The 20,918-nt window shown below is 42.4% G+C and overlaps 1 long non-coding RNA gene across 1 annotated transcript; it reads left to right on the top strand.

Moving 5' to 3' along the window:
- Positions 1 to 208: 208 nt before the first annotated feature.
- LOC149980038 (uncharacterized) lies at positions 209 to 6,849 on the top strand. Its single transcript, XR_016483763.1, has 2 exons — positions 209 to 353; positions 5,066 to 6,849. It is a non-coding gene; the product is annotated as an uncharacterized LOC149980038 (long non-coding RNA).
- Positions 6,850 to 20,918: the final 14,069 nt, after the last annotated feature.

The following is a 20,918-nucleotide window of genomic DNA, read 5'->3' as shown; positions in this document are numbered from 1 at the left end:
GTAAGCCTTGCTGTGAACTACAACGTTTTCTATTAAGTATATCCATGTTATCACTACTGTAATTAAAATGTGTGGGGACCACTCTCATTCAAATGCACCTCCAGAGATACAGGAGCTGATTTGGACTAAATAGAGAGGGAAATCTGGTAGCAACACAACAGGACTATGGTCAGGTATTCATACCTTGATGGCAAATGTCTTTCCACAGCCTTCATGGGGGCAGGTGTAAGGGCGCTGCTCTTCATGGAAAGAGCTGATGTTGCCCTGCAGGTTGAAAGGCGCACCCCTCCCTGGGACAGATAAACACCGGGCGCTCCCCTGCGTGGACACACTAGCGCTGCTTCAGGAACCAGGTGGGAAACACCTTGCTGCACTCATTACACTGCAAAAGGGCTGGAGACAATCACTTTAAAGCAACCTTCACGGAGGAACTTTGTTGTAATTGTGCAGGTAAACAAACAAATCACATTTTATTTGTCACATGCGCCGAATACAACCGGTGTAGACAATACCGTGAAATGCTTACTTACAAGCCCTTAACCAATAATGCAGTTCAAGAAATAGAGTGAATAAAATAATGACTAAATAAAGTTTCAAATAAAAAGTAACACAATAAAATAACAATGACAAGGCTATATACAGGAGGTACCGGTACCGAGTCAATGTGCAGGGGTACATGTAGTCAAGGTCATTTGTACATGTAGGAAGGAGTAAAGTGACTATGCATAGATAATACACAGCGAGTAGCAGCAGTGTAAAAACAAAGGGGTGGTGTCAATGTAATTTGTCAATTTTGATTCATTGTTCAGCAGAGAGAACAGTCTATGACTTGGGTGACAGGAGTCTTTGACATTATTTTGGGCATTCCTCTGACACCGCCTAGTATATAGGTCCTGGATAGCATGAAGCTTGGCCCCAATGATGTATTGGGCTGTATTCACTACCCTTGGTAGCGCCTTACGGTCGGGTGCAGAGTAGTCACCATACCAGGCAGTGACGCAAACGGTCAGAATGCTCTCGATGGTGCAGTTGTAGAACCTTTTGAGGATCTGGGGACTCATGCCAAATCTTTTCTGTCTCCTGAGGGCAAAAAGGTGTTGTCGTGTCCTCTTCACGACTTTCTTGGTGTGTTTGAACCACGATCGTATGTTGGTGATGTGGGCTCCAAGGAATTTAACTCTCAACCCGCTCCACTACAGCCCCGTTGATGTGAATGGGGGCCTGTTCTGCCCTCCTTTTCCTGTAGTCCACGATCATCTCCTTTGTCTTGCTCACGTTGAGGGAGATGTTTTTGTCCTGGCACCATACTGCCAGGTCTTTGACGACCTCCCTATAGGCTGTCTCATCATTGTCGGTGATCAGTCCTACCACCATTGTGTTGTCAGCAAATTTAATAGGGGTGTTGGAGTTGTGCTTGGCCCCCTGAGGGGGCCTGTGTTGAGGATCAGCGTGGCAGATGTGTTGTTACCTACCCTTACCACCTGGGGTAGCCCGTCAGGAAGTCCAGTACCCAAGACTTTCTTAATATTGGATATTGCGCACCAGCCGTTATTGACAAATTGACACACACCACCAAGTCTCGTCTTACCGGACGTGGCAGTTATGTCCTGCCGATGCACAGAAAACCCAGCCAACTGTATATTATCCGTGTCGTCGTTCAGCCACAACTCGGTGAAACATAATATATTACTGTTTTTAATGTCCCTTTGGTAGGATAGTTTTGAACAGAGCTCATCCAGTTTATTCTCCAGTGATTGCACGTTGGCCAATAGAACGGATGGTGGAGGCGGGTTATTCCGACAAATTCTCACAAGGCTCCCTGATCTCCACCCCCTGTACCTCTGTATTTTCTTCACGCGAATGACAGGGATTTGGGCCTGGTCTCTGAGACACAGTATAACTTTCGCATCGGACTCATTAAAGAAATAAACTTCATCCAGTTTTAGGTGAGTAATCACTGTTCTGATATTCAGAACCTCTTTTCGGTCATAAGAGATGGTAGCAGCAACATTATGTACAAATAAGTTACCAATGTGAAAAACACAAAATAACACAGTTGGTTAGAAGCCCGTAAAAAGGCAGCCATCCCCTCCGGCGCCATTATGGTTATCCATATACTTATACACATACTATTCTAAAAGCAATCTTCCAATCATAAGGTATGAGACGGCATACATCTCTGTAGTTCTCTCCTATGTTTAGTATACTCCGTCCAGGTCTTTCCAATGAAAGAACAGCCATCTTCTTCACAGGGGTAGCCTGTGTGAGATAAAATAACATTTTAGCAGTTTGTCTCCGACAGGGCTCAGTGTCAATCCCAGACAAGCCAGCTGCAGGATCAGGAGATACATATTACCTCTGCACTTTCTCATGAAGCCAGAGTTTATTGGGGAAGTGAATTGTTTCTCACAGCCTTCAAAGGTACATTTATAAAGCCAATGAGTGAGAAAGACGAAAAGGCAGATATTAGTATCAAAATCTTGCACTGATCCCTCTGAAAATGTTCTTCTCTAGACCACAAAGCTAGGAGTACCCGGCATGTTCTGTACTGGGTTAAAATATGCATCGATATTCAGTTCACAGGGCTCAAATCTGTTATATTTCAAATGAATATTTATTCACTCCAGGACATCCCGGTTTAACCAACAACATGGGATAATAAAATTAGTATACCAATCTCCCTCATTTACTCACTGAAAAGAAGGTCGTTTGGTGTGTTGCTGGCACTCGTCACTTGAGCTGAATGTTTTTCCTGAATGCTTTTCCACATCCCTCAAAGCAAATGACACACCCGCAACCAAAGTACTGCATTTCATAATACCTGTGCTGTGTTCAACCAGAAAACTGACAAAGACTTACTGAAAATGTAGTGATAAGATGAACTCGCAACATTCATGCGGTTTTTCGTCATGGTTGTGTTTACGATTAAGATGTTTCTTCAAATTGTAATTTGTGGTGAAGGCCTCTGCGCATCCATATACTGTACATGCAGTGCCTTGCGAAAGTATTCGGCCCCCTTGAACTTTGCAACCTTTTGCCACATTTCAGGCTTCAAACATAAAGATATAAAACTGTATTTTTTTGTGAAGAATCAACAACAAGTGGGACACAATCATGAAGTGGAACGACATTTATTGGATATTTCAAACTTTTTTAACAAATAAAAAAACTGAAAAATTGGGAGTGCAAAATTATTCAGCCCCTTTACTTTCAGTGCAGCAAACTCTCTCCAGAAGTTCAGTGAGGATCTCTGAATGATCCAATGTTGACCTAAATGACTAATGATGATAAATACAATCCACCTGTGTGTAATCAAGTCTCCGTATAAATGCACCTGCACTGTGATAGTCTCAGAGGTCCGTTAAAAGCGCATAGAGCATCATGAAGAACAAGGAACACACCAGGCAGGTCCGAGATACTGTTGTGAAGAAGTTTAAAGCCGGATTTGGATACAAAGATATTTCCCCATCTTTAAACATCCCAAGGAGCACTGTGCAAGAGATAATATTGAAATGGAAGGAGTATCAGACCACTGCAAATCTACCAAGACCTGGCCGTCCCTCTAAACTTTCAGCTCATACAAGGAGAAGACTGATCAGAGTTGCAGCCAAGAGGCCCATGATCACTCTGGATGAACTGCAGAGATCTACAGCTGAGGTGGGAGACTCTGTCCATAGGACAACAATCAGTTGTATATTCCACAAATCTGGCCTTTATGGAAGAGTGGCAAGAATAAAGCCATTTCTTAGAGATATCCATAAAAAGCCACCTGGGAGACACACCAAACATGTGGAAGAAGGTGCTCTGGTCAGATGAAACCAAAATTGAACTTTTTGGCAACAATGCAAAACGTTATGTTTGGCGTAAAAGCAACACATCTGAACACACCATCCCCACTGTCAAACATGGTGGTGGCAACATCATGGTTTGGGCCTGCTTTTCTTCAGCAGGGACAGGGAAGATGGTTAAAATTGATGGGAAGATGGATGGAGCCAAATACAGGACCATTCTGGAAGAAAACCTGATGGAGTCTGCAAAAGACCTGAGACTGGGACGGAGATTTGTCTTCCAACAAGACAATGATCCAAAACATAAAGCAAAATCTACAATGGAATGGTTCAAAAATAAACATATCCAGGTGTTAGAATGGCCAAGTCAAAGTCCAGACCTGAATCCAATCGAGAATCTGTGGAAAGAACTGAAAACTGCTGTTCACAAATGCTCTCCATCCAACCTCACTGAGCTCGAGCTGTTTTGCAAGGAGGAATGGGAAAAAATTTCAGTCTCTCGATGTGCAAAACTGATAGAGACATACCCCAAGCGACTTACAGCTGTAATCGCAGCAAAAGGTGGCGCTACAAAGTATTAACTTAAGGGGGCTGAATAATTTAGCACGCCCAATTTTTCAGTTTTTGATTTGTTAAAAACGTTTGAAATATCCAATAAATGTCGTTCCACTTTATGATTGTGTCCCACTTGTTGTTGATTCTTCACAAAAAAATACAGTTTTATATCTTTATGTTTGAAGCCTGAAATGTGGCAAAAGGTCACAAAGTTCAAGGGGGCCGAATACTTTCGCAAGGCACTGTATGTCAACAAATAGAACCACACAATTGCAGCCAGAACTCCTCGTACTCAATATGTCTCAAATGTCTGCACTCGGGGGCTAAAAAACACAAATACTCAGCTGAAGAGTCTCACCACTGTGACTTCGCTGGTGCCAAGCTAGGTGGTACTTGGTGCAGAATGACTTGTCACAGCTGTCATGTTCATACACAAATGGTTTCTGCAAACTTGAAGCACATTGGTATAGGAAATAATTGTTGGTATGGTGGCATTAAATGCACAATGTCAATGTGGGATATTTCCTCCATTCAATAGTCATTCCAATTAATATCATTTTTTATTGATTCTTGAAGAACAATAACATAGCTAGCTAGCCATTACTTTTTTAGCCTACAACACTCTTAGTGTTCATGTTCTGTGTATACACAAAAATGGTGATCTCATGTAGTGTCAGTCCTTGCATCCACTATGAATTTTGAAACTGGTTTCATTCCCACAGCCTCCGCCTGGATGACACAACTCACAGTGCAGGGAGAGCTGTGACGCACTGGTCTGGACAGGAGGCTGTTGTAAATGCAGTATTCACTCAGACATTGAGCCGACGCATTGATTGGTTCTGTGTGGGTGTTTGAGCGAGAAAGACATGGAGAAGAACCAACTACAACATCAAAACAGCCTTTCCATATTGTGAAGTCAGTTTTTAAAAAAAGTATTATTCTGACTGCAGAGAGAGGGGCTCCAGAGTTGGAGACTTGAGGCAACAATTGCAGATGTGGAGTTCGAGTCTGAAGAGAGAAGAGCGTTGAGTAAAGTTTGGGATGATGAATAGAACACAGTTGTGTCAAAGAATGGAACAAAAAGGAAATAGTCTAAAATTGAAGTGGATGACAAGTGTATGTCGGGAAAGGATTTGTTTGTTATTGGGATGCGATTTTTGGATAAGAATGTTTATCTGGGAGATCTGTTTGAGGTATCGAGGAAGGTGAATCAGGTGCTGGGAAAAGTGGAGTCAGAGTGATCAGGAGTGGGCTTGTTCTGATTAATTGTGTTTCTGAAGAACAGAAGAAGAGTGCATTGGGCATCACAAAAATCTTGACATCCCAAGTAATGTGCTTTGAACTTCGGAGTAGGGCGCCTGTTAAAGGAGTAATTTCCGGGTTGTCGTAGAAGTTAAGGCTGAATACATCAAGAATCATGTCCCAGATGTGGTTGGTGCCTGTCACTTTACCCGCATGGTGAATGGAGAAAGGGAGGAAAGTTTGTCGGGTCTGTTTTTAGATTAAGAGAACCTCCCTACGTGTGTAAAGCCAGGCTATGTAAGGCATTATGTAAGAGAATTGGTCCCCAAACTACTACAATGTAAACTATAAATGATTTGGCCATGTTTCAAATGTTTGCAGACGGATGGAGTATGATGAAGATCGGAGTGAAGAAGGTCAGTGTTGTAATTGTGATGGGGATGGGGATGGGGATCATGACCCAGAGTCCCTGGTGTATCCTGTAAGGGCCCTGCTGAAAAAAAACGCATACATTGACTGTACAAAACATTTAGGACACCCCCCCCCCCCCCCCACCATGTGGATTCTGCAAGGTGTTGAAAGTGTTCCACAGCAATGTTGGCCCATGTTGACTTGAATGCTTCCCACAGTTGTGTCAAGTTGGCTGGATGTCCTTTGGGTGGTGGACCATTTTTGATACACACGGAAACTGTTGAGCATGAAAAACCCAGCAGCATTGCAGTTCTTGACACAAATAGGTGCGTCTGGCATTTACTACTGTTGTGGAAATCCATTGTCATCCATGTGACATCCATGTGACAGACTAATACCTCAAAATGCTTTTCTCTCTAAGCGGAGACCTTGAAACTGAGATATCCCTTTCTCTAAACAAGGTTCTGGGTGTACTGCCAAATTGCAGATATTGTAAGGTTCTGCGTTAATTTTCTAAGTCAACCTTGCATTCTGTTTCTTTGTGTTCTTGAACGTAGTCCTGTCTTTCATTTTTGTTCAATGATTTCACCTGTGTTAGTTACTCACCTGGTCTCATCAGCTCCTTATTTAGTTTAGTTCATTTTGTTTGTGCCTTTGTGAGGTATTGTTAGTTTTGACTCTACTAGGCCTTTTCCTAGCTCGTTTGTGAGAACCAATTATAGCCTTCAGTCCTAATTTTGATTCACCTGCCTGTTTGCATACCTGTGTATGACCATTGCCTGCCTGTGACCACGATTCCTACCTTCTGCTAAGGTGAAATAAACACCTGCCGCGCCCTGTGCGTGAATCTACACCTTTTTCTCCCTGAGTATTCATTACAGAATACCTCTCCTCAAAAACAGAATGGATTCAGCAGAGCTACAGTGGCGCCTAACCCAGCAAGAGGAGCGTATGGCGGAAATCTGCCCTCTTCTCCACCAGCCTATCCGTACTCCTCTGATGCCAGGTATCGTAACCCATAGCCCTTCTTCATTCATATCCATGCCTGCAAAATATGACGGGAAATGTCAGAGATTTCTGATGCAATCTAGCAAATACATTGAGCACAACCCCACTAACTTCGCCACCGACAAGAGCAGGGTGGATTTTGTTGTGTCTCTACTCACAGGCAAAGCCCTCGATTGGGCCACTGCCATATGGACTGCCAACAGCACAGAACTTGGACCTGAGACCCATTTCCACACCCTCTTCAAAGAGGTATTCGATCACTCTCCTTCCGATCGTCCTATAGGAGACCTCCTCTTGGAACTTCAACAAGGACGCAATTTAGCTGTCGAGTATGCCCTCGAGTTCCGCACCATGGCTGCAGGGAGTGGATGGAGTGAGGCTGCTTTACTTACTGTCTACTGAAGAGGGCTCAACAGAGAACTTCAGGCAGAGCTGGTCTGTAGAAGTGACCTTCAATACATTCGTATGTCCATCTCCATCGACCGCCTCATAGCTGACCGCTGAAGAACTCTGCCACCCAGGATCCCGAAACGCTCATTCCATGATTCCGTCATCTCGTCCAAGTCTTCCAGAGCCCATGCAGTTGGGCCGTGCTCCTCTCCCGTGTATTGAATGTCAAAGGCAGATCCAAGAAGGGATCTGCCTATATTGTGGAGAGAAAGATAATCTACTCAGCCACTGCCCTGTTCGCCCCCCCCCCCCCACGGAGAGATGAGAAGGGTCCCTCCGCTGCCATGCAGGTAGGCATTTCCTTATTTCTAAATATCTCCCAGAAGCAATTCTCCATCCCATTATTGATAACCGTGAAAGGGGTTACTAAGTACGTAGAGGGTTTGATAGATTCGGGAGCAGCAGGTAATTGTATCGATCACCAGCTAGTACAAGAGCTTGACATTGATCTAAAACCTCTCACCCCTCCTTTTAAGGATTAACACCATGGATGGGCAACCTTTGGACACAGGCTTCATTACGCACCTGACACAGAGCGTCACCCTCCAGATTGGAGTCTTCCACACCGAAACCATTCAACTCATGGAACTCTCATCCTCGGACATCCCTGGCTTTGTCGTCACGACCATGCCATCTCGTGGCGACAAGGTAAACTACTGTCCTGGTCTTCTACCTGCTTCACCAGTTGTCTCAGCCTACCCTGCAGAGCTACCACCATTGAGGACTCTGACTCCCCAGTGCCACCCACCATACCATCTGAATACGCCCAGTACAGCAATGTCTTCAGCAAAATCAAGGCCTCCACTCGCCCAGGGGACTGTGCTAATGACTTACTCCCTGGAGTGTCCCCACCGAAGGGCCGTGTTTACCCCCTCTCTATCCCAGAACATGAGGCAATGGAGAACTACATTGATGAAACACTCAAACGGTTTCATTTGTCCTTCTTCCCCGATGGTCTCCGTCCATGTATTGATTACCCTTCCCTGAATGACGTCACGGTCAAGAACTGTTTTCCTCTGATCCCAGCGACCCTTGAACAAGTGGGCCACGGCAAAGTCTATACTAAACTCGACCTGTGAAGTGAATATAACCTTGTCCGTATACGTGAAGTTGACGAATGGAAGACAGCCTTTATCACCGCACGAGGGCACTACAAATACCTGGTCATGCCCTACGGCTTTACTAACGCCCCCGCCGTCTTCCAATCCTTTATGAACGAGGTTTTCCAGGGTATGATCAACCGCTTTCTCATTGTCTACATTGATGACATCCTGATTTACTCCAACTCCCTGAAGGAACACATACAGCATGTGCAAAAGGTTCTTCAACGGCTCCTTGACCATAACCTTTATGTTGAGACTGAAAAGAGCACCTTCCATGTAACCTCGGTTAACTTCCTCGGTTTCATACTGACACCTGGAGGGGTCAGCATGGATGAGAACACAGTCACCGCCGTCGTAACTGGCCCAAACCCACCACCGTTAAGGAACTCCAATGTTTCATTGGGTTCTCCAACTACTATCGCCGGTTCATTCAGAACTTCAGTTCTACTGCCGCTCCCCTCACTGCCCTTACCAGCCAAAAGACCCGGACCCTTCAATGGACTGATACCGCCCTGACTGCGTTCAACAACTTGAAATGCCTCTTCACCTCAGCTCCTGTCCTTCGCCAACCTGATCCGACCATTCCTTTTACCCTGGAGGTGGATACCTTAAGTAGGAGCCATACTCTCTCAGCAGGTGGGAACACCTCCAAAATCACATCCCTGTGCATTCTTCTCCAGGAAGTTATCCTCCACTGAGAGAAATTACGATGTGGGGAACAGAACTCCTCGCCATCTCACAGACCCTAGTCCCACATAGCTGTTGACTTCATCACAGACCTTTCTGAATCCTCTGGTAACACCACCATCCTTGTCATAGTAGACTGTTTTTCAAAAATGTGTCATTAGGTTCCTCTTCTTCATTTACCTACAGTTGAAGTCGGGAGTTTACATATACCTTAGCCAAATACATTTAAACTCAGTTTTTCACAATTCCTGACATTTAATCCTAGTAAATATTCCCTGTCTTAGGTCAGTTAGGATCACCACTATATTTTAAGAATGTGAAATGTCAGAATAATAGTAGAAAGAATAATTTATTTCAGCTTTTATTTCGTTCATCACATTCAGTGGGTCAGAAGTTTACATACACTCAATTAGATTTTGGTAGCATTGCCTTTAAATTGTTTAACTTTGGGTCAAACGTTTCGGGTAGCCTTCCACAAGCTTCCCACAATAAGTTGGGTGAATTTTGGTACATTCCCCCTGACAGAGCTGGTGTAACTGAGTCAGGTTTGTAGGCCTCCTTGCTCGCACACACTTTTTCAGTTCTGCCCACAAATTCTCTATAGGTCTGAGGTCGGGGCTTTGTGATGGCCACTCCAATACCTTGACTTTGTCCTTAAGTCATTTTGCTACAACTTTAAAAGTATGCTTGGGGTCAATGTCCAAATGGGAAGACCCATTTGCAACCAAGCTTTAACTTCCTGACTGATGTCTTAAGATGATGCTTCAATATATCCACAATTGTCCATCCTCTTAATGCCATCTATTTTGTGAAGTGCACCAGTCCCTACTGCAGCAAAGCACCCCCACAACATGATGCTGCCACCCCCGTGCTTCACGGTTGGGATGGTGTTCTTCGGCTTGCAAGTCCCCCCCCCCCCCCCCCCTTTCCTCCCAACATAACAATGGTCATTACGGACAAACAGTTATATTTTTGTTTCATCAGACCAGAGGACATTTCTCCAAAAAGCATGATCTTTGTCCTCATCTGCAGTAGCAAACCATATTCTGGCTTTTCTATGGGGTTTTTGGAGCAGTGGCTTCTTCCTTGCAGAGCGGCCTTTCAGGTTATCTTGATATAGGACTTGTTTTACTGTGGATATAGATACTTTTGTACCCGCTTCTTCCAGCATCTTTACAAGGTCCTTTGCTGTTGTTCTGGGATTGATTTGCACTTTCCGCACCATAGTACGTTCATCTCTAGGAGACAGAACGCATCTCCTTCCTGAGCGGTATAACGGCTGCGTGGTCCCATTGTGTTTATACTTGCATACTATTGTTTGTACAGGTGAACGTAATACCTTCAGGCGTTTCGAAATTGCTGCCAAGGAAGAACCAGACTTGTGAAGGTCTACAATGTTTTTCTGAGGTCTTGGCTGATTTCTTAAGATTTTCCTATGATGTCAAGCAAAGAGGCACTGAGTTTGAAGGTAGGCCTTGAAATACATCCACAGGTCCACCTCCAATTGACTCAAATGATGTCAATAAGCCTATCAGAAGCTTCTAAAGCCATGACATCATTTTCTGGAATTTTCCAAGCTGTTTAAAGGCACAGTCAACTTAGTGTATGTAAACCTCCGACCCACTGGAATTGTGATACATTTAATTATAAGTTAAATAATTGTTGGAAAATGTACTTGTCATGCACAAAGTAGATCTCCTAACCAACTTTCCAAAACTATAGTTTTAATGACTCCAACCTAAGTGTATGTAAACTTCCAACTTCAACTGTACCTCATTTAGCGTATGTTCCAGCAGGTGTTCCGTCTGTATGAGATTTAGTAGGACATCATCTCTGACCGGGGGCCCCAGTTTGTCTACCGGGTGTGGCGAGCCTTCTGTGACCAACTGGGGGTCCAAGAAATAGGGAAGTACAATGTTCTGCCTCTCCACACAACTGGAGTCAGTATATGGCCTGGGCCGAATACGCTCAGAACTCACTCATGCATTCATCCCTCCGCCTTACTCCGTTTCAGTGTATACTTGGTTTCCAACCCCCCATATTTCCCTGAGAGGCGGAGCCTGGTACTGTCCCAGCCGTCGATGACTGGTTTCGGCGTAGTGAGCGGGTATGGGAGACCGCTCACCGGCATCTGCAGGAAGCCTCTAATATATAGAAACGCTTTGCTGACAGACGCCCCTGACCTACGGCACTCTTTCACCCCGGACACGTGTGGCTCTCTACCAGACATCCGCCTTCCCTGCAAAAAGTTCTGTCCTCGATTCATTGGTCCCTTCAAAACAGCAAAGAAGTTGAGCCTCGCACTTCAATGCTCTTAGTTGTTGTGGAAATTGACCCGCTTATACTGTTTAATTTCTGCGTCTTGGTCATATTGCTGTCTACTTTCAAATTACGCAACTTTCCCCAGGTCTTTATAGCCTATCGTCTAGTTAGGCTATAAGACGGAAAATAATGTTTTGTGATAACTGCACTGGGGTTTTAATTTTGTGAGGGGAAAAAATAAAAAAATGTTTTTTTGGTTGGGGGGGTTTTCTTAACATTAGGGATCCCAATTTCGTTTAAACATTTTAACGTTTAAACGTTCACACCTCTAGTCTAAAATATGTTGTATTTGTGCCAACCATTAGTGGAAGTGTTGTACTAGTTTAGGTGTTTTAATTTGTTATGTTGATGAAGGTTTAATTTGTACACTCCCAGTTCTACAATCTTTGTAAGAGCTTGTGACAATCAAGAGTGGCACTGTTGTCACTCCCTGGCCATAGAGAGGCTTTTTATTCTCTATTTTGGTTAGGCCAGGGTGTGACTAGGGTGGGCGTTCTATGTTATTTTTTCTATGTTTTTGTATTTCTTTGTTTTTGGCCGGGTATGGTTCTCAATCAGGGACAGCTGTCTGTCGTTGTCTCTGGTTGAGAACCATACTTAGGTAGCTCTTGCCCACATGGGTTTTGTGGGTAGTTATTTTCTGTTTAGTGTGTTTTGCACCAGACGGAGCTGTTTCGGTTGTTTCTTTTGTTCCTTGTTGTATTTAGTGTTCAGTTTATTAAAATAATGATATATATATATTTTTTTAATAATTTCCTTTTCTGACTGATGGTTTCATAGGCTACACTCGAAATAGCCTATAGACCTACGACAAGTTAGGATAGGCTACCATTCATCCCATCTCATTTAATTAGACCCACTTCACAGTAGGAAATAGATGCTATTTCAAGTATTTTGCTCTCTGCGATCCGATCTGAAGCACAGTTTAACAGTAGAACAGACAGTTCACCTTTTCCATTAATATTTGTAGGCTACGTCTGAATACTGTAATGTCTTTAGTAGATTATATTTAATTTAGAAACACAATACATGCCAGTGCCTTAACAGTGTACTGTATTCACACCCCTTGAACTTTTCCACTCTTTGTCGTGTTACAAAGTGGGATTCAAATGGATTTAATTGTATTTTTTTGTCCATGTTCTACAGAAAATACTCTGTAAAGTGGAAGACAAATTCTAATATTTGTAAATCAATAAATGAAAAATAAAACATATCTTTATTAGATAAGTATTCAACCCCCTGAGTCAATACATATTATAATCACCTTTGTCAGCGATTACAGCTATTAGACTTTCTGGGTAAGTCTCTAAGAGCTTTCCAAACCTGGATTGTGCAACATTTGTCCATTACTCTTTTCAAAATTCTTCAATTAAATTGATGGTTGATCATTGCTAGACAACCATTTTCAGGTCTTGACATATATTTTCAAGCAGATTTGAGTTAAAACTGTAACTTTGCCACTCAGGAACATTCACTGTCTTCTTGGTAAGCAACTTCAGTGCAGATTTGGCCTTATGTTTTAGGTTATTGTCTTGCTGAAAGGTGAATTCATCTCCCAGTGTCTGGTGGAAAGCAGACTGAACCAGATTTTCCTCAAGTAATTTGCCGGTGCTTAGCTCCATTCCGTTTATTTTTTATCCTGAAAAACTCCCCAGTCCTTAACAATTACAAGCATACCCATAACATGATGCAGTCACCAGTGGTACTTAGTAATGTGTTGTAGTGGATTTGCCCCAAACGTAACACTTTGTATTCAAGACAAAATGTGAATTGCTTTGCCAAATGTTTTGCAGTATTACTTTAGTGCCGTGTTGCAAACAGGATGCATGTTTTGGAATATTTTTATTCTGTACAGGCTTCCTTTTTTTCACTCTGTCAATTAGGTTAGCATTTTGGAGTATCCACAATGTTGTTGATCCATCCTCAGTTTTGTCCTATCTCAGCCTTTCAACTCTGTATTTGTTTTAAAGTCACCATTGCCCTCATGGTGAAATCCCTGAGCGGATTCCTTCCTCTCCGGCAACTGAGTTAGGAAAGATGCCTGTATCTTTGTAGTGACTGGTGTATTGCTACACTATCCAAAGTGTAATTAATAACTTTACCATCCTCAAAGGGATATTCAATGTATGTTTTTTTTACCCATCTACCAATAGGTGCCCTTCTTTGTGAGGCAGTGGAAAACCTCCCTGGTATTTGTGGTTCAATCTGTGTTTAGAATTCACTGCTCGACTGAGGGACCATACAGATGTGTGGGATACAGAGATGAGGTAGTCATTCAACAGTAATGTTAAACACTTATTGCACACAGAGTGAGTCCATGCAACTTATGTGACTTGTTAAGCAAATGTTTACTCCTGAACATATTTAGGCTTGCCATAACAATGGGTTGAATACTTATTGACTCAAGACATCTGTTCATTTTTTATTAATTTGTAAAGATTTCAAAAGCATAATTCCACTTTAACATGATGGGGCATTGTGTGTAGGTCAGTGACAAAAAAATCTAAATTGAATCCATTTTAAATTCAGGCTGTAACACAACAAAATGTGGAAAAAGTCAAGAGGTGTGAAGACATTCTGAGGGCACTGTATATCATAACCATTGCAAAATAAATTCCTTACCTTTTCTGACCATGTTGAGTTCATATTCTCGAAGTAGCCAATAGCCATACAGCAAATTACCATGCACACCTCTTAGTTAATTTGGCCTATTAGATAAGCTATTATGATTTCAAGTTTCTGCTCTATTCATCTGACAGGGATCATGGTTTATAACATACAGTAGAATTTAACAGGTGGACAGTGTGTAGGCTACCACTGTAAGAGTAAGTAGGCCTGCTGTAGCTTTCATTTCCTTCCGAGTAGACAATGTTTCAGAATTCGCAGGCAGTGCAGCATAGCCTATTAAGATTCAGGAAAAGTGAATGCCAAACATATTGCATTTCAAACGATCTGTTTACAGGTCTTAAACAATTTGCAATTGTTTTTGTCTTTCAGAAGCGGTCAGATACAGCAAATGTCACTGCAAAAGAAAACATGTCAACACCTCCATAGACATTTGATCAAATTCGCCATTGCCTTTTCCTTTTGATAATGTCTTGGCTTAATTCCAATAATTCCAAAGTATAACGCAAATAAGGGCGTAATTGTCACCATAAAAGGTGAATGATGGGAGTTTTTCAGACAGAGTTAAAATGCTCGTTCTTCCACGCAGTTTTACATTCAGGTCTGATTTATAACGGTATGTATGGCATTATAAATCTCAATAATTTTGTGCGTGCGTAGCCTTTTCAGAAAGGGTGCACACAGATATTTTGTGTTAAATTGACGCAACAATTATAAGTGAGGCCCCTGGTGATGCTGGGCCCCAAGTGTGCTCACCACAAAGAATGCTTAATAGTGGTCACCTAATGTTATAAGCTTTCTTGTAATCAGACAAGTTCAGTGGAGGTACAGTGAGCTACTGGCAGCTAGTTGCAAGTACGTTACTGTGCATTTTACAATTGCTTCCTGACATCTGGTTGCCAGTTAGGTTGCCAGTAAGTTACTGGCTATTAAGTTACTGTGAATATTAAAATGGCTTACTGATAGCTGGTTGCAAATTAGGTAAAGCAAAATTCACAGCAAAATCCAGGCAACTAAGTGTCATTAAGTTACTGTGAAATACACAGTAATCTCTTAAGAGTGCAGCTCTTTAATGTCAAATGTTGTTACAAAGATTGCAGAACTGACTGTTAAAAGAGGAACACCTCTTTTAACAGTCATAACCGGATATCACTTAAACTGGTACAACACTTCCACTGACGGTTGGCACAAATACACATATATTACATCACTCCCCAAATTCCTAATGAGCCCCACTGGTACATTGCCCCCCTCTACATTTCAAAGTTCAGTGATGATTGTACCTTATATTTAAAATATTGGGGAGAAACATTTAGCATTATACTAGATTATCCGCACATGTACCCTTTCAGGAACCGGCCAGTACCATGTGAGTTACTATGTTTATCTCTGGTAAGAGCAAAATTGCAAAATTAGGTTATAATACTTTTATTGCATCAAATGGTTGATTTATGCAACAGAATGAGGCGTTGTTAGAAGGTTCATCTGTGGGTGTTCTACTGAGGATGGGCCTCCGGAAGATGTACAATGTCTTTGGGGACACCGCATTCCAGAGCATGAGTGAATGTTTCTGTTTTATATGGTACCAGGGAGATGACCCCAGGGCTAAACCTTGGTCTCTATACAAAGAAAACTGTTTTTACAGCAGATACTGTCTGCTGTGAATTATAAGTATCTTTCATACAAATCTTAACCTTGTGACCCATTCCATACATCTGTTGTTTGTCATGTAAACTGACAGGGGTGTATCTTGGCTATAGAAGACCTTTGTACTTTTGTCTCGGGGCTCTCAACGAATCATCTGAGGGTGATTTGTCGACCAGCCATCGTTATCGTAGAGCACTCAAACGATTCACTTATTTGTGTGTTGTATTGTTTGTGTGTTGTATTGACCTGCTCCCTTACTAATGAGTGAATAAAGATTTAGTTTAAATATAACTCTGACTGTGTGATAAGTTTGTCTCTCCTCATTTGATAGAAAATAAATTAACCACCACACTCTGAAGGTACCTTATGTGTACATTTTATATTTTTTTACCCCAGTGAACAGCAGTGTACCCTAACCATACACCCACATTTTGAGAGTGTGTTGAGTAATGGCCTAAAATAGGGATGTGACAAATGGACAGTATTTGTTAACGTTTAAACGTCCATTTTTTTAAATCGGTTTCCTTTTAAAACTATATGAAAAATGTATACATTTCCACGTGAATTCACAACCAGCTATTGTGTTTTTGCTGGTGACCAGCCTTCGCTGTGTTACAAGCTATTCATTTGGAGTAACAATACAGGTGTTGAGTAAATGAGGGATACAAAGTGTATTGAAAGCAGATGCTTCCACACACGTGTGGTTCCTGAGTTATTTAAGCAATTAACATCCCATCTTTCTTACAGTCATGTATAAAAATGGCCAGTTGCCCATTATTTTGGCTACCATGGCTAGAAGAGGAGGTCTCAGTGACTTTGAAAGAGGGATGTCAAAGCAGCAGAGTGGGTTTAAAGGGTGTGTGTGTGTGTGTCTCAGTCACCAGATCTCAACCCAATTGAACACTTATGGGAGATTGGTAATAAAGATGTACCAGGTGGCACTGCTGAAACATGAATGCACTTTGGGAAAAAAGTCCTATTCAAGACCATGATTGTAATTGTCAAATTTCCACCCTAATAAGTGTTCAAGATGTCCAGTATTTCTGTGTTCATATTTCAGAAGAACATATGGATTCTTTAGACCAGGTGTTTGTAAACATTTTCAGTATGGGACCCAAATGAGAAATTCAGTGTTTTCCTGGGACCCAAGCTCATGAACACACACCCCCTTTTGGGGGTCCTATGCTATGTTAATATGATATCTGAGTTAGAGTGACTAACAAAATCAATGTGGGACCCCTGGAGGTCACAGCCCCTGTGCACGTGCCGTGCTTACCCAGTCGGTTCGGTGTTTGTCCATGATAACTACAAGCTTAGGCCAACTTACCAATCTAAAAATTGTTAGCTGACATGGTTAATTGAGTGGCTGTCAGTGACTGACATAAGAGAAAAACTACTGCGGCACAAGCACAACCATATTCTACCCTACTGTTCTACGTGAAATGTGTGGTCCTTTGTACCTCAGTTGGTAGAGCATGGTGCTTGTAGTATCATGGTAATGGGTTTGATTCCCGGGACCACCCGTATGTACACATGACTGTAAGTTGCTTTGGATAAATGGTATATATTCTAACTCTCAGCAGTCATTTGAGACCCCAACTGTTAGTTATATTTTTAAATGTCTGCGACCCATACTTTAAGAAAGGCTGCGTTAGACATTCCAGAATGGTGATAAAATGCATACTGAGGGCTATTATTAGAGAGCCACTCTACAACTGATCACTTAACTCAAACAGATCTACAATAGATAAAAAATACTAAATATGTTACAACTTTCCCCGGTCTCCACTTACTAATAGTGAGCGCTCAACTTTCAAGCAATTTCCCCCACTCCTAGGAAGTTCTGACAAGGGCGACAAAGTTTGAGGATATTTGAAACCTAAAGTAAAGGACATTGATGTTACGAGTAAAGTAGGAAGCCCAGGTTTCGATAGGCGATTACTTATTAATGTGTCGTGAAAGGAGTGTGGATATTTGTCCTGGCAAGGCAGTTTTATGCACTGACTGAAATGGGAGCTGATAATTATGAGGCTATTACTCCGCTGGTCTCGGGAAGAAATGTCTCATTGTCCGAGCCCGAGTCATGACCAAGTAAAAATGTATCCGACACCGAGACACGCAATATGTGGTCTCGAGACCGGACTCGAGACTGAGAATACTCTGCTACAACGAAGGCTGGTCAACAACAAAAACACAACGAAGGCTGGTCACAAGCGAAAACACAATTAAGGCTTGGTCACCAGCAGGGGGTGAAGGAGGGGGGTGAAGGAGATTGAAGTGGCAAAAGTCAGGGCAGTCCATTGGATCTCCTTTGCAGAGGCAATCAAGAGAATTTAGAAAGAAAATGATGCTAGTGTTGAAGATATGGTCATGGATGCACCACAGCCATTAGTGAATGTTTGTCAATCAAAAGAACCGGACACTGTGTGAAAAATAAGAAAACCAAATACCATTCCATTCACCAATCCCGTCTGTAAAATGTATGTTTTTGAAATTGTAATACTATGTCGAAATTGACACGTTGTTTCTGTGTTTTGACACGTGGGTCATTTTTTTCTATTGATCCAGCAGAAACGTAGCCTGTGCAGCCCACGCCAGTGCGCTCGTTTAGACAGACGGAGTGCCCTGTTTTTGACCCCGGCATTCTCGGCGCCTGTGGCTACATGGAGTGACTTACTCAGTATTTATTTTAACCCAAGTAAAAAGGCAGAATGAATCGTTGAGACAAACATATGTTGTTGCTCAAAAAAGTCACATTGTTGCTGATCATTCATAATACAGTCTAGACAAAATGTAAACACATTATGCTTTTTGTGTAAATTATTTATTAGTAGACTAGAGACAGCCTACTCATACAGACATCTACTTCAGCACTCGAAAACTTTTCTTCTCCGTATAGGTAGGGTTTTCAGTGGTTACATTCGCCAACGCTTGGTTCCCTGTGAACTACAATTCCGACGCTGTGTTTTAACGTTTAAAAACGTCAATAATTCCCGCTCTTGAAACGTATGCCCCTTATCTTTCATGTCAGCAAGAAATAATCTTTCAAATAAAATAGATACACTAGTGTAGCAGTTTTGCACAGATCCATACAAACTGTGTGTGCCTCCAGTTGATGAACTGCACTTCCTCCCAGTTACCCTTACACACAGGAGTTCGGGGCACGCTAGATAGCTATACTGAACAAAAATATAAACGCAACATGTAAAGTCATGTACATCAAATATGAATTGGTTAATAGTTAATAAATAAAACCAGAACTGCAGGCCTATGTATTTTTCAATCTCTATCACACTTGTTCATTCTATTGAAAGTGTGTGAGTATATCAGATTGATGATCTCCATATTATAACTCTATTGTGTAATGGCTCCCGAGTGGCACAGCAGTCAAAGGCACTGCATCTCAGTACTTGAGGTTTGACTACACACACCCTGTTTCAAATCCAGGCTGTATCACAACCAGCTGTGATTGGTAGTCCCATATGGCAGTGCACAATTGGCCCAGTGTCGTTTGGCTGGCGTAGGCCATCATTGTAAATAAGGATTTGTTCTTAACCGACTTGCCTAGTTAAATAAAAACTGTATCACACCATTATGTTAATATAAAAAAAATACAGAATGATTGAGTTGTTTTGCATAGCAACCACTAGTCAGTCTCCCATATGCAAATGTGTATTACTGTAATTTTGCTTTGCCAAATTCCATGGCTATGAAAGCTAATTTTCCTCTTTGAAATGAGTAACGGAACACTTTTTGAGTAATATTTTTTTAATTATGCCTGGATCCCATTATATACAGTGTACACCAATATACAGTGTACACCAATATACAGTGTACACTGAGTGTTCAAACCATTATAAACACCTGCTCTTTCCATGACATAGACTGACCAGGTAAATCCAGGTAAAAGCTATGATCCCTTATTGATGTCACTTGTTAAATCCACTTCAATCAGAGTAGATAAAGGGGAGGAGACAGGTTAAAGAATGATTTTTTGAAGCCTTGAGACAATTGAGACATGGATTGTGTATGTGTGCCATTCAGTGGGTGAATGGGCAAGAACTGCAACGATGCTGGGTCTTTCAAGCTCAATAGTTTTCAGTGTGTATCAAGAATGGTTCACCACCCAAAGGACATTCAGCCGCCAACTTGACACAACTGTGGGAAGCATTGGAATAAACGTGGGCCAGCAACCCAAGTGGAATGCTTTCGACACCTTGTAGAGTCCATGCCCCGACAAATTGCTGCTTTTCTGAAGGCAAAAATTGTGAGGGGGGGGGGGGGGGGGGGGCAACACAGTATTAGGAAGGTGTCCTTAATGTTTTGTACACTCGGTGTATACTGTGTTAATATAGCTATTTGTCTTCTCCAACCCCCACACTTACGCACACGATGAGATTCCTCGAAGCACGCGGTCACAGGCTTTTAGACACTCATTAGCCCATATTAATACAATAAGTGTCAGCTCTGATTACACAGTGTTGTCGTGGATTTTGGGATTGGGACACCCCCTAACTCTATACATGGGGTGCTACACTCTTCCCACACAGCACTGCTTCTCACACAGACACAATATATGGATTTTCTCTCACTGTTGCCTTTGTCTCACACTGACATACGCACACTGACATTTACACTCACATACACACTCTCTCTCTCTCTCTCTCTCTGTCTGTTTTGCTCTCTCTCTCCCTCAACTCCACAAGCAAGAATCACAGACTGCATACATTCACAGACTGCAATTTGAACACAACCCCCCAAGGTTCCATCATGACATGAACATGCAGAGACATAGACATGACATAGACATGCAGAGACATGCAGAGGACCATCAGCGGTTGGTTCGGGACAGGCAGCTGTTTAAGGAACCTCCCTACCCCACTCTGCGTCCGTTGGGTTGTCTCGTATATAGACAGCACACGCTGAGTTGTTACAAAATCTTAATTAAGGCTCTTAATCCTCCGTGCTGTCGCCTGGCCAATGTTGTGCACTCACGTGAAATACTGCAAAACCCAGCATGAGGGAGTGGGTGTCGAACATGGCTGTCCTCTTCTGCATTGGCATTCAGTTGGGTAGGTGG

The sequence above is a fragment of the Oncorhynchus mykiss genome, chromosome 10, assembly GCF_057628025.1.
Source record: "Oncorhynchus mykiss isolate SJ-2025 chromosome 10, ASM5762802v1, whole genome shotgun sequence".
NCBI classification, from domain to species: domain Eukaryota; kingdom Metazoa; phylum Chordata; class Actinopteri; order Salmoniformes; family Salmonidae; genus Oncorhynchus; species Oncorhynchus mykiss.
Note: the sequence above shows the minus strand (reverse complement) of the source record. Positions and strands in the feature narration are given on the sequence as shown.